Raw genomic sequence first — 11,066 nt, forward strand, 5'->3', positions numbered from 1 at the left:
CCTTGGCGGCCACCAGTTGTAACCTCCCTTATTTTTAGCTGTTCTGGAGATCTTCCAGAATCAAGGGTTCTTAACCTTTTTTGAGCTAAAGAGGCCTGTGGCACCTCTTCTCAGAATTATGTGTTTAGTGTGTAAAGCAAGTAGACAGGATTACAAAGGAAACCAATTATATTCAAATATAGCTATACAAGTATTTTTAAAACAAATACAGGATACAGTAATATATGGGCTTCTTTATTAAGGCATTGGATTTCAAGATCTAGCAGCAAGTACAAAAACTATGGTAGTTTAGAAGTTTTGATGAGTGTGCAGAAGATATTTAAGATTCCTGAAACAATCAGAATGGGATTTGAAAACATTTGTGATTTCTTCTGATTACAAAGCAATGGGTTCTGCTAATAGTATTGTTAGTTGTCCTTGTTCATAGCAGAAGGAAGTCCTAAATTAAGGTTATATAGCCATGGTCCTTAAACTTTGCACTCTTAAAAATTATTGAGAGGGAGTGCAAGGGTTGTTTAGTGGTAGAATTCTCACTTTCCATGCGGGAGACCTGGGTTCGATTCCCGGCCCACGCACTTCCCCAAAACAACAACAACAACAAAATCAACAATATCAACAAAAATTCAACAAATGGTGCTGCAATAATGGAATAGTTACATGGAAAAAAAAAAAAGAAATGTGACCCCCACCATACAGCATACAAAAAAAATTTATTGAGAAAAGAAAAACAAACAAAACATATATATAAAGAAAATATTATTGAGGAGCCCAAAAAGCTTTTGCATATGTGGGTTATATCTATTAATATTTGCCATGTAAGAGAATAAAACTGAGGAGTTTTAAAGCCCAAGAACCCACATTACTGCCTTCCGTTTGTCATCAGAGTGATGATGTCATCACACGGGTAGTTTCTGGAGTGTGAAAAGGACAAGTACAACTTAACATTATTACGAAAACAAATCCAGAAAGGCTCTGAAAAAACGGTCTTGGGGACCCACAGGATCCGTAGACCACACCTGGAAAACTGAGGGGCTCAAGGGGAGTAAAAATAAAGAGGTGATTTTTTTTTTTTCCCCATCCAGGTTCATGTAGCCCCTAAATTCTATCCATTCACCCGGGTTGAAGCCCCACTGGAATCAAAATCATAGCGAGTGGCTTTCTGGATTTAGTGACTTCTAGATCTGTTGGTCCCCTGATACAGTGGATGAGGTTTATAGCTCACTCATCACTCCCCCCATACACATACACATGCACACACACACACATACACAGACTCATACCCATACCCTTCCCCTACTCTCAGACAGTTATAGCACTATTTCTAGTGTCTCTTTTTGAATACCTTTGTGCTTTTGAGAAATATGCATCCATTTCCCTAATTTTTTTAAATTCTACTCTCTAGAGAAAATAATCTTGTGGTGGTGAACAGAGCATCTACTCTAAGGCCCGATAACCTGGGTTTAAGTCTATCCTGGGCACTGACTAGCTTAGGCAAGTTATTTAACCTCACTGTGCCTTAGTTCCCCTCTGTAAAATGGGGATAATGATAATAACTACCTCACAGGGGCATTGTAAAGATTAGATAAGGTTATAGATAAAAAACAAAACACTCAGAACAGTGCCAGCACAAGGCAAGTGCCATATGTGTCACTTTGAATTGTTAGGATAACTGAAACATCTGGTCTACCCAGTTTGCAAGCTAAGACTATGATGATCCTACTTTTCTACAGCTTTTTAAGATGAGTTCAACTTCTTTTATTGTGAACATGGCATCCCTACCAAAAAGTCCATAAATATAAATGCACAGCTTAACAAATTACGACAGAGTGAACACATCTGTATAACCCCCCAGGTGAAGACATAAAATACTGCCCCTTCCCACAAGCCCCCTCAGGCCCCCTCCCAGGCACTGCTCTTTCCCTCCGGGAGAAGGTAACCATGATCCTGAGCTTTACCTGACTCAGGATTTACTACCTAAGTATGCCTCCCTATGCAGAGTAAATTTATTTTGCCTATTTTTGTACATAATGTAAATAGAATTACACAGCTTGTGTCTAGCTTCTTTTGCTCAATATTATGATTGTGACATTCATCCTGGTTGGGCGTGTAAGTGCAATCCATTCCTACTCATGATGAGTAGTAGTCCATTGTGTGAATGCACTGCAATTTATTTACCGATTGTTGATTTAGAAGATCTGGTTACTTCCATTTTTTTTTTACTCTGACAAATAGTGCTGCTCTTTATATTCTACCACACATTTTTGGTGAACATATATGTACATTTCCCTTGGGTATAAACCAAGGGCCAGAATGGTTGGTCAATGATGCACACACACATATCCTTTTATATATTATATGAAATATAATATATATATTATATACCAAAACAAAATATAAAAACTATTTTATATTTATATAAAATATAATAATAAATAAATATTTATAGATACCGCCAAAGAGTTTTCCAGAGTGGTTGTATTTCTTTTCCTTCCACCAGCTGTGTTTGGGTATTTCCATTACTCCACATCCTTGTGAACACTTGTCATTGTCAGAAGTTTATTTCTAGCCATTCTGATGAATGTGTAGTGATATCTCATTGTGGTTTTAATTTGCATTTCCCTGACATAATAAAATTGAAATTCTTTTCACGTGTATATTGGATTTTGGGACACCCATTTCTGTGATGTGTGTGTTCAAGTGTCTCCTGATTTTCTATTGGGATGTCCATTTCTTTTAAGTCTGCAAACATTTTCTTCTCCTCTATAGTTTGCCTTTTCACTCTCTTAGTGGTATTTTTTAATGAACAGAAGTTCTTAACTTTAGGGTAGTCTAATTTAGCAATCTTTTCCTTTATGGAAAATGCTTTTTGTGTCTTGTTTAGGAAATATTTCCGTACCTCCAAAAAAGCTGATATTCTCTATATTGCCTTCCAAAAGTTTTATTATTTTTCATTAGATTAGGTTGGCAATCTATCAGGAACTGTTTTTTATGTGGTGTGAAGTAGAGCTGTAAATTTTATCAAATTAATGTAATTAATTAAATGCAATTAATGCACATGGTTAGTAAAATAAACATAAAAGAGTACTTTCTTAAGAAGATTTCTCTTTTGAAGTATTTTTCCATTTTGAAAGAAATATCACCTCCTTACCGAAAAATTAGAAAGCAGAAAGGGGGAGGGTGTTCATGGTCAGGGAATCCACAAACTGGCTTTGAGCCATGATTCTGCCACTTTTTGACTGAGTGCCTTCCCTTCTCTTAGCTCCAGTGTCCTAATCTTCAAAATGGGCGTGACAGTGCCTGCCTCACCAGTGCTTGGAAAGATACAACATGTAAAGCGTTTAATGCAGGGTGGGGTGCTAAGAGCGAGCTCAACAAATGATAGCTGTAATTATTCTGACAAAGGATTTTACTCAACCACTCAGTGTCCATGCATCTGTAAGCTACCTCCGATATCCCTCCTTGGAGCATTTTTTACCCAGGAATGGGATTCGGGCTGAGTCTTAATCATACCAGAGCCCGATTTTATTTCTACTTGACTCTATTTTTACAGGACTCTTCTAAACATTCTTTCATAATTGCTGCATGACATTCCATTGTATGGCTTACATCATCCATTCAGGGTAGAGAGACCACATTAACAGGTAAAAACTAGGCCTCTGGAGCCAGAAGGCCCAGGGTTAGTCCCAGCTCCAACACTGGGTAGTTAGAAACTCTCCTTCTCTCCTTCAGACTTTACTCAAATGCCACCCTCTCAGCTAGGCCCTTCCAGTCCCACTCCCTACACTTCTCCCAATGCCCTAAGCCAGAGGTCTGCAAACTTCTTCTCTGAAGAGCCAGATATTAGCTATTTTAGGCTTTGCAGGTCATAGAGTCTCTTTCACAGGTAGAGACCAATTTTATGGGCCCGGAGCAACCGTAGATAGCACATAACTGAATGTCTATGGCTGTGTTCCAATAAAACTTTACTGATGGAGACTAAAATTTGAATTTCGTATCATTTTCACGTGTCACAAAATATTATTCTTCTTTTGATTTTTTTCCCCCTAACCATTAAAAAAGCATAAAAGCATCCTTAGCTTGTGGGCTGTACAGAAACAGATGGTGGTTTGGATTTGGTCACAGGCTGTAGTTTGCTGACCGCGTGTCCTATGCTTACCCTGCTAGATATTTTTCCATGGTACCTGTGCTGGTTTGAAAGGATTTATATACCCTAGAAAAGTCATATTTTAGTCCTAAACAATCTTGTGGTAGCAACCGTTTCTTTTAAACCCTATTCAGTACTGTATGTTGGAAACTTTTAGTGTTTTTGAGGGGGTGGTGCATGGTCGGGGAATTGAACCCGGGTCTCCCGCATGGAAGGCGAGCATTCTACCACCGAACCACCTGTGCACCCTATATGTTAGAAATTTAATTAGGTTATCTCCACGGAGATGTGACCCGCCAATTGTGGGTATTAATTTTTGTCAATAAAATGGTAGGTATTAACTTTTGAATAAATGGAGATTCCAGGTGGGTCTTGATTAATTTACTGGAATCCTTTAAAAGAGGAAGCATTTTGGAGAGCCCCTTTACAGAACAAGATAGCCACGAGAAACCCCGAGCCCACGCAGCCAGGGACCTTGGGAGATGAAGAAGGAATACGTCCCCAGGGGAGCTTCATGAAGCAAGAGGGCTGGAGAAGAAACTAGCAGACATTGCCACGTTCACCATGCGCCTTTCCAGTTCAGAGAGAAGGTAATCTCTTGTTCATGTCTTAATTTGGACATTTTTATAGACTTGCTTTAATTTGGACATTCTTGCGGCCTTAGAACTACAAACTTGCAACTTAATAAATTCCCCTTTTTAAAAGCCATTCTATTTCTGGTATATTACACTCGGGCAGCTAGCAAACTAGAGCAGCACCCATCACCTTTTCAGACCATAATATTCACTTTTTATTTTTATTGTCTAACTTCCCTACTAGATGTCAGCTTCAGTAAGGCAGCGATTTTGTCTGTCTGGCACACCATAGGAATGTAATAAAGATTTGTTAAATGACTGAATAGATGAATGAATGGATCCTAATAGCGATGAGAAGCAAGGACCCACTCTTTATTTAACGGCCCTTTATGTCACCTACCTCACCAGGGGTTATCATGGCCAGCACCCACACCCCAGGGCCCCTCTACTTCAGGAGAAACCTTGCTAAGTGTTGGTCCCCCAAAATAGACTAAGAATTTGAGACCAGAAGGAAGAGGGAAGCAGAGAACCATTTCCTCTCATCCCAAACTTTGGCCCCCATGACTTCAGCTTGACCATCTGTGACATCACACATCAGGGGACCTGTGAGCCACCGGAGGTGAGGGGCGTGCCCAGCACACAGCTCACCTGGGAGAGAGATGCCACCCTGCCTTGAATTGTGCCAAGAAGGAAGAGTGACTCCCTTCTCAGATATGGAAGCTCCAATGACAGACTCAGAGTGCCCCTCCTGAGCACGTAGTCTCCCGCCCACCTGAGGTCTCACTGTCCTTATGGCCACAGCCAGTTGGGTACTCATTATGTGTCAGGCACGACTTACATGAGTATGTAAATTCCTCACCCCACTTTTAGAAGAGGAAACTGAGGGTCAGAGAAGTGAACTCACCTGAGATGAGTTTTAGGAAGACAAGCTGGAATTCTCTCCGGGAGCCCTCTGCCCCTGGAGTCTTAGCCACTAGGCTCTACTGTCTCTAAGTTAAACCTCTGCCCTGAGACATCTGCCATCCATCCTCGTCTGTAGCCAGTGACATTGCCCAGCACTGTCCTATCGTGGGATGGGCGTGAGACTTCCTCAATCTGGAATTGAGGTCTTGGGAAGAACAAACCCTCAACAAATGTGAGCTCTCCTTATTTGCCCAACTAATTGTACTATATTGGCTATGTGTTCATATTGAGGGCTCTCAATATATAAGGGGTAAAAGCCGATGTTATTAAAAATTACCTTTGGAAAAAAATCTCTTTAAATGTCTTTTTAAAAAATCAACATTTCTAGAGCACTCAAGGAGGGTCAGGTGCTTCATGCATCCTCAAAACCTTGTAGAGATCTTATTACATCCATTTCACAGACCAGGAAAGCCAAGCAGAAAGCTTCTGTTCCTGGTTTTCTTCACGGGTTGGATTTGGTCATCAAATGGTGGTTTGGGTGAAGCTACAATTGGGATTAAAAATCTGAGAGTATTATGGATGATGGTGATGGTAGCACGACATTGTAAATGTACATATAGATTTGAATATGGTTAAAAGGGGAAATTTTGGGTTGTATTATGTAACTAGAATAAAAATTTAAAAAAAGAAAATAGAATACATAGGACCGTACAACACAAACAGTGAACCCTGAAGTGACTCACGGATTACGGTTAATGGTACAATTATAAGAATGTACTTTCATCATTTGCAACAAATGTGCCACACTAATGTGAGATGTTAATAATAGGGTGGTAGATGGAAACTCTGAATTTTATGCATGATTGTTCTGTAAACCTGCAACTTCTCTAATTAAAAGAAATCTGAGGCGGGCCGCGGTGGCTCAGCGGGCAAAGTGCTTGCCTGCTATGCCGGAGGACCTCGGTTCGATTCCCGGCCCCAGCCCATGTAACAAAAACGGAGAAACAGAATACAATAAAAACAAGAAAATGTTTAAAGATGTTTCCCTTTCTTCCTTCCTTCCTTCCTTCTATCCTTCCTTCCTTCTCTCTGTCTTTCCTTTAAAAAAAAAAAAAAAAAAAAAAAAGAAATCTGAGAATAATGATGGAACGACACTGAATGTGGCTGGCTTGCCAACACTGAGATCTTAAAAAAAAGTATCATTATATATTAGGAAAGGAACAATAAAATCAAAGATCATATGCTTATTGAATGGAATGGCCCCTTGGGAGTTGGTTTTGTTTAGAAGGAAGGATTTTTTCCTAAGCACACAGAATTGAATACTTGTGATGCTGCCTCTTCACTCTGACTGGGACTGTCCTGGTGGTAGGAGATTGCAGTTAGGCATTGGGTAAAACATTACCCTCAAGTTTTAAATCGTATTAGGCTTCATACAACACAGAACAGAATATAAAATCCATATGCACAGTTTAAAGAGTAACCATTAAAAAAAAACTATGATGCAGCAGTAAGACTAAAAGAGGTCCTGAAGCCTATGATGACATGGATAACCCTAGAGGACGTAATGCTCAGTGAAATAAGCCAGACACAAAAGGAGAGATAAAGTCTGATCTCACTGTTATGACTCTGGTAAAGAGAGCAAACTCCAAATCATACAGCCCAGGAAGAAAATCTGTACTCAGATACAGCAATGAACTAGATGTTGCATCTCTGCAGCTAGAGCATGCAAATGACTTCGCAATAAAGGACTTCCTTGTGTTTCACATTTTAAACATTGACCACGCATGATAAAGAGTCCATAAAAGAGGGAAAAAAAAACCTGTGAGGAAGTAGATCATTATCAGTGGCTCAGATATCACCTTCCACCCCTCCCTGGGGTCATTATCATGACTTCTGTGTTAATTATTCGCTTGCTTTTCTTTATGTTTTATCACGTATGCCTGGATCCCCCCAAATTATAGACTGTTGAAGGATTTTTTTAAACATTTTTTTAAATTGTGAAATGCAACATATATACGAAAAACCAATAAATTTCAACATACATTGTAGCAAGTAGTCATCGAGCAGATGTCAGAGTTTGGTATGGGGTACAGCGCCACAATTTTAGATTTTCCTTCTAGCTGTGTCAAGACACTGAAGACTGAAATATCAATATAATAATTCAGCAGTCGTAAGCATTTATTTTTACTAATTTTCATTTTTTTAAATATTTGTATTGACAAAACAAAACAGCATGAAAACATGAACATTTTTAACTATGAACATTCCTTACTTGGTGTACAATCAGTGGCTCACAGTATCATCACATAGTTGTATATTCATCACCACGATAATTTCTTAGAACATTTGCATCACTCCAGAAAGAGAAATGAAAAGAGAAAAGAAAAAATCTCATACATACCAACCCTTACCCCTCCTTCTCATTGACCACAAGTATTTCCATCTACCCAATATACATATTTATTTAAATTAAAAAATTTTTTTTAAACATAACAACATACAAACACAAACATTCTTACTGTATGATCATTCCATTCTTGGTATATAATCAATGACTCATGATATCATCACATAGTTATATTCATCACCATGATCATTTCTTAGAACACTTGTATCAATTCAGAAAAAGAAATAAAAAGAAAAAGGAAAAAAACTCATACATACCATACCGCTTACCCCTCCCTCTCATTGACCTCTAGTATTTCCATCTACCCATTATATTTTAGCCTTTGTTTCCCCTATTTTTTTCCTATACCCCTTACCACTCCCTTTCATTGATCACTAGCTTTTCAATCTACTAAATTTATTTTAGCATTTGTTCCCCCTATTATTTATTTATTTATTTGCCCAATATGTTTTAACCTTTGTTCCTCCTATTTTTTGTTGTTGTTGTTGAAGGATCTTTTTAAAAATCTTTTAATTTGGAATAATTTTAGATTTATAGAAACGTCATATAGTACAGAGTGCTCCAGTATATCCTTTGCCTGGTTCTGTCTAATATCAGCATCTTATAGAACTGTGGTCAAAACTAAGAAATTTATGTTGGTGCAGTATTATTAATTATTAATTAGACTACAGACTTTATTTAGACTTTACATTTTTCTACTATGTGACTGAGTTTTAAAAACTGATTAGAGAACAAGGACTATCTAACTGCATAAGAAAAAGGCAATCTGACTAGAGACAGATACGAAAATACAGAAGAGAGAGATGTGGAGAAGAGTGCAGAAAGGAAGACATGAGTAAAGGTAAAAAGAAGGAAAATTAGATATGACGTATAAAATCCAAAAGGCAAAATGGTAGAAGAAAGTACTACCTATACAATAATAACACTAAATGTTAATGGATTAAACTCCCCAATCAAAAGACATAGATTGGCAGAATGGATTAAAAAACAGAACCCATCTATATACTGTCTCTACTCAAAGGATATGAGAGCAAATACACAAACGGACATTTGCACACCAATATTTATAGCAGCATTATTTACAATTACCAAGAGATGGAAACAGCCAAAATGTCCATCAACAGACTGGTGGCTAAACAAACTGTGGCATATACATATGATGGAATATTATTCAGCTGTAAAACAGAATAAAGTTATGAAGTATGTAACAACATGGATGGACCTTAAGGACATTATGCTGAGTGAGATTAGCCAGAAATAAAAGGACAAATACTGTATGGCCTCACTGATATGAACTGACATTAGTGAATAAACTTGGAATATTTCATTGGTACCAGAGACCATCAGGAGGTAGAAATAGGGTAAGATATTGGGTAATTGGAACTGAAGGGATAGAGAGTGTGCAACAGGACTGAATATAAAAACTCAGAAATGGACAGCACAATATTACGTAACTGTAATACAATTATGTTAAAACACTGAAGGTTGCTGAATGTGAGAATGATAGAGGGAAGAGGGCTGGGGCATAAATGAAATCACAAAGAAAGATAGACGATAAAGATTGTGATGGTATTATCTAGGAATGTATAATGATAGTGACTAAATGTACAAATTTTAAAAATGTTTTTGCATGAGGAAGAACAAAGGAATGTCATTACTGCAGGGTGCTGAAAATAGATGGTAATTAATATTTTAAAACTTCAATTTATGTGTGAGACTAAAGCAAAAAATGTTTATTTGGTACAAAATTTATATTTTGACTAGTGCATTTCCTAATATAACTTATGTAGATAGTTGGTTGAACAACATAAGTACACGGAACTTTGGGTAGGACATGAGATTTTGTTGGTTTGTCCAGAGTGATGCCCCGAAGAATCCCAGAGTGATTTGTACAGTGAATAAAAAAGTATTTGCAAAGTCCCCTTTGGGAAATGGTGAGAACGGGGGAAAATTCAACCTCCCCAAGTTGAATCCTTAATATTCTCACAAGCAGTGTGGACAACCAAAGACTGAACCCCCAGTCTTGGGGTTTGTTCATATGAAACTTAACCCCACAAAGGATAGGTCAAGTCTACTTAAAATTAGGCCTAAGAGTCACCCCAAGAGAATCTCTTTTCTTGCTCAGATGTGGCCCCTCTCTCCCAGCCAACACAAGCAAACTCACTACCTTCCCCCTCTCTACATGGGACATGACTCCAAGGAGTGTGGACCTTCCTGGCAATGTGGGACAGAAATCCTAGAATGAGCTGAGACTCAGTATCAAGGGATTGAGAAAAACTCTAGAATGAGCTGAGACCCAGCATCAAGGGATTGAGAAAACCTTCTCGACCAAAAGGGGGAAGAGTGAAATGAGACAAACTGTCAATGGCTGAGAGATTCCAAACAGAGTCGAGAGGTTATCCTGCAGGTTATTCTTACACATTAAGTAGATATCACCTTGTTATCCAAGATGTAATGGAGAGGCTGGAGGGAACTGCCTGAAAACGTAGAGCTGTGTTCCAGTAGCCATGTTTCTTGATGATTGTATAATGATATAGCTTTCACAATGTGACTGTGTGATTGTGAAAACCTTGTGTCTGATGCTCCTTATATCTACCTTGTCAACAGATGAGTAGAATATATGGAATAAAAATAAATAATAGGGGGAACGAATGTTAAAATAAATATAGTTTGAAATGCTCCCTCAATGAAAGGGAGGGGTAACAGGTATGGTATGTATAATTTTTTTTTCTGTTTTTGTTTTATTTTTCTGTTGTCTTTTTATTTCTTTTTCTGAATTGATGCAAATGTTCTAAGAAATGATCATGATGATGAATATGTAACTATGTGATGATATTGTGAATTACTGATTATATATGTAGAACAGAATGATCATATATTAAGAATGTTTGTGTTTCTTGTAATTTTTTTTAATTTAAAAATTAATTTAAAAAATTTTTTAAAAAGAGAAAGAAATAGGCAGTCTGGCCACTTTTATGTGAACACCCCTGAGCAAGGACCATATCTGGGTCTAAATCTGTCATCAGCTTCCCTGAGG

General features: G+C 37.9%; 1 protein-coding gene across 1 annotated transcript in view; it reads left to right on the forward strand.

Moving 5' to 3' along the window:
• Positions 1-11,066, forward strand: part of LOC143658365 (uncharacterized) — a 52,667-nt gene that overhangs the window by 2,106 nt on the left and 39,495 nt on the right. The gene's annotated exons all lie outside the window — the stretch shown is intronic.

The sequence above is a fragment of the Tamandua tetradactyla genome, chromosome 16, assembly GCF_023851605.1.
Source record: "Tamandua tetradactyla isolate mTamTet1 chromosome 16, mTamTet1.pri, whole genome shotgun sequence".
NCBI lineage: Eukaryota > Metazoa > Chordata > Mammalia > Pilosa > Myrmecophagidae > Tamandua > Tamandua tetradactyla.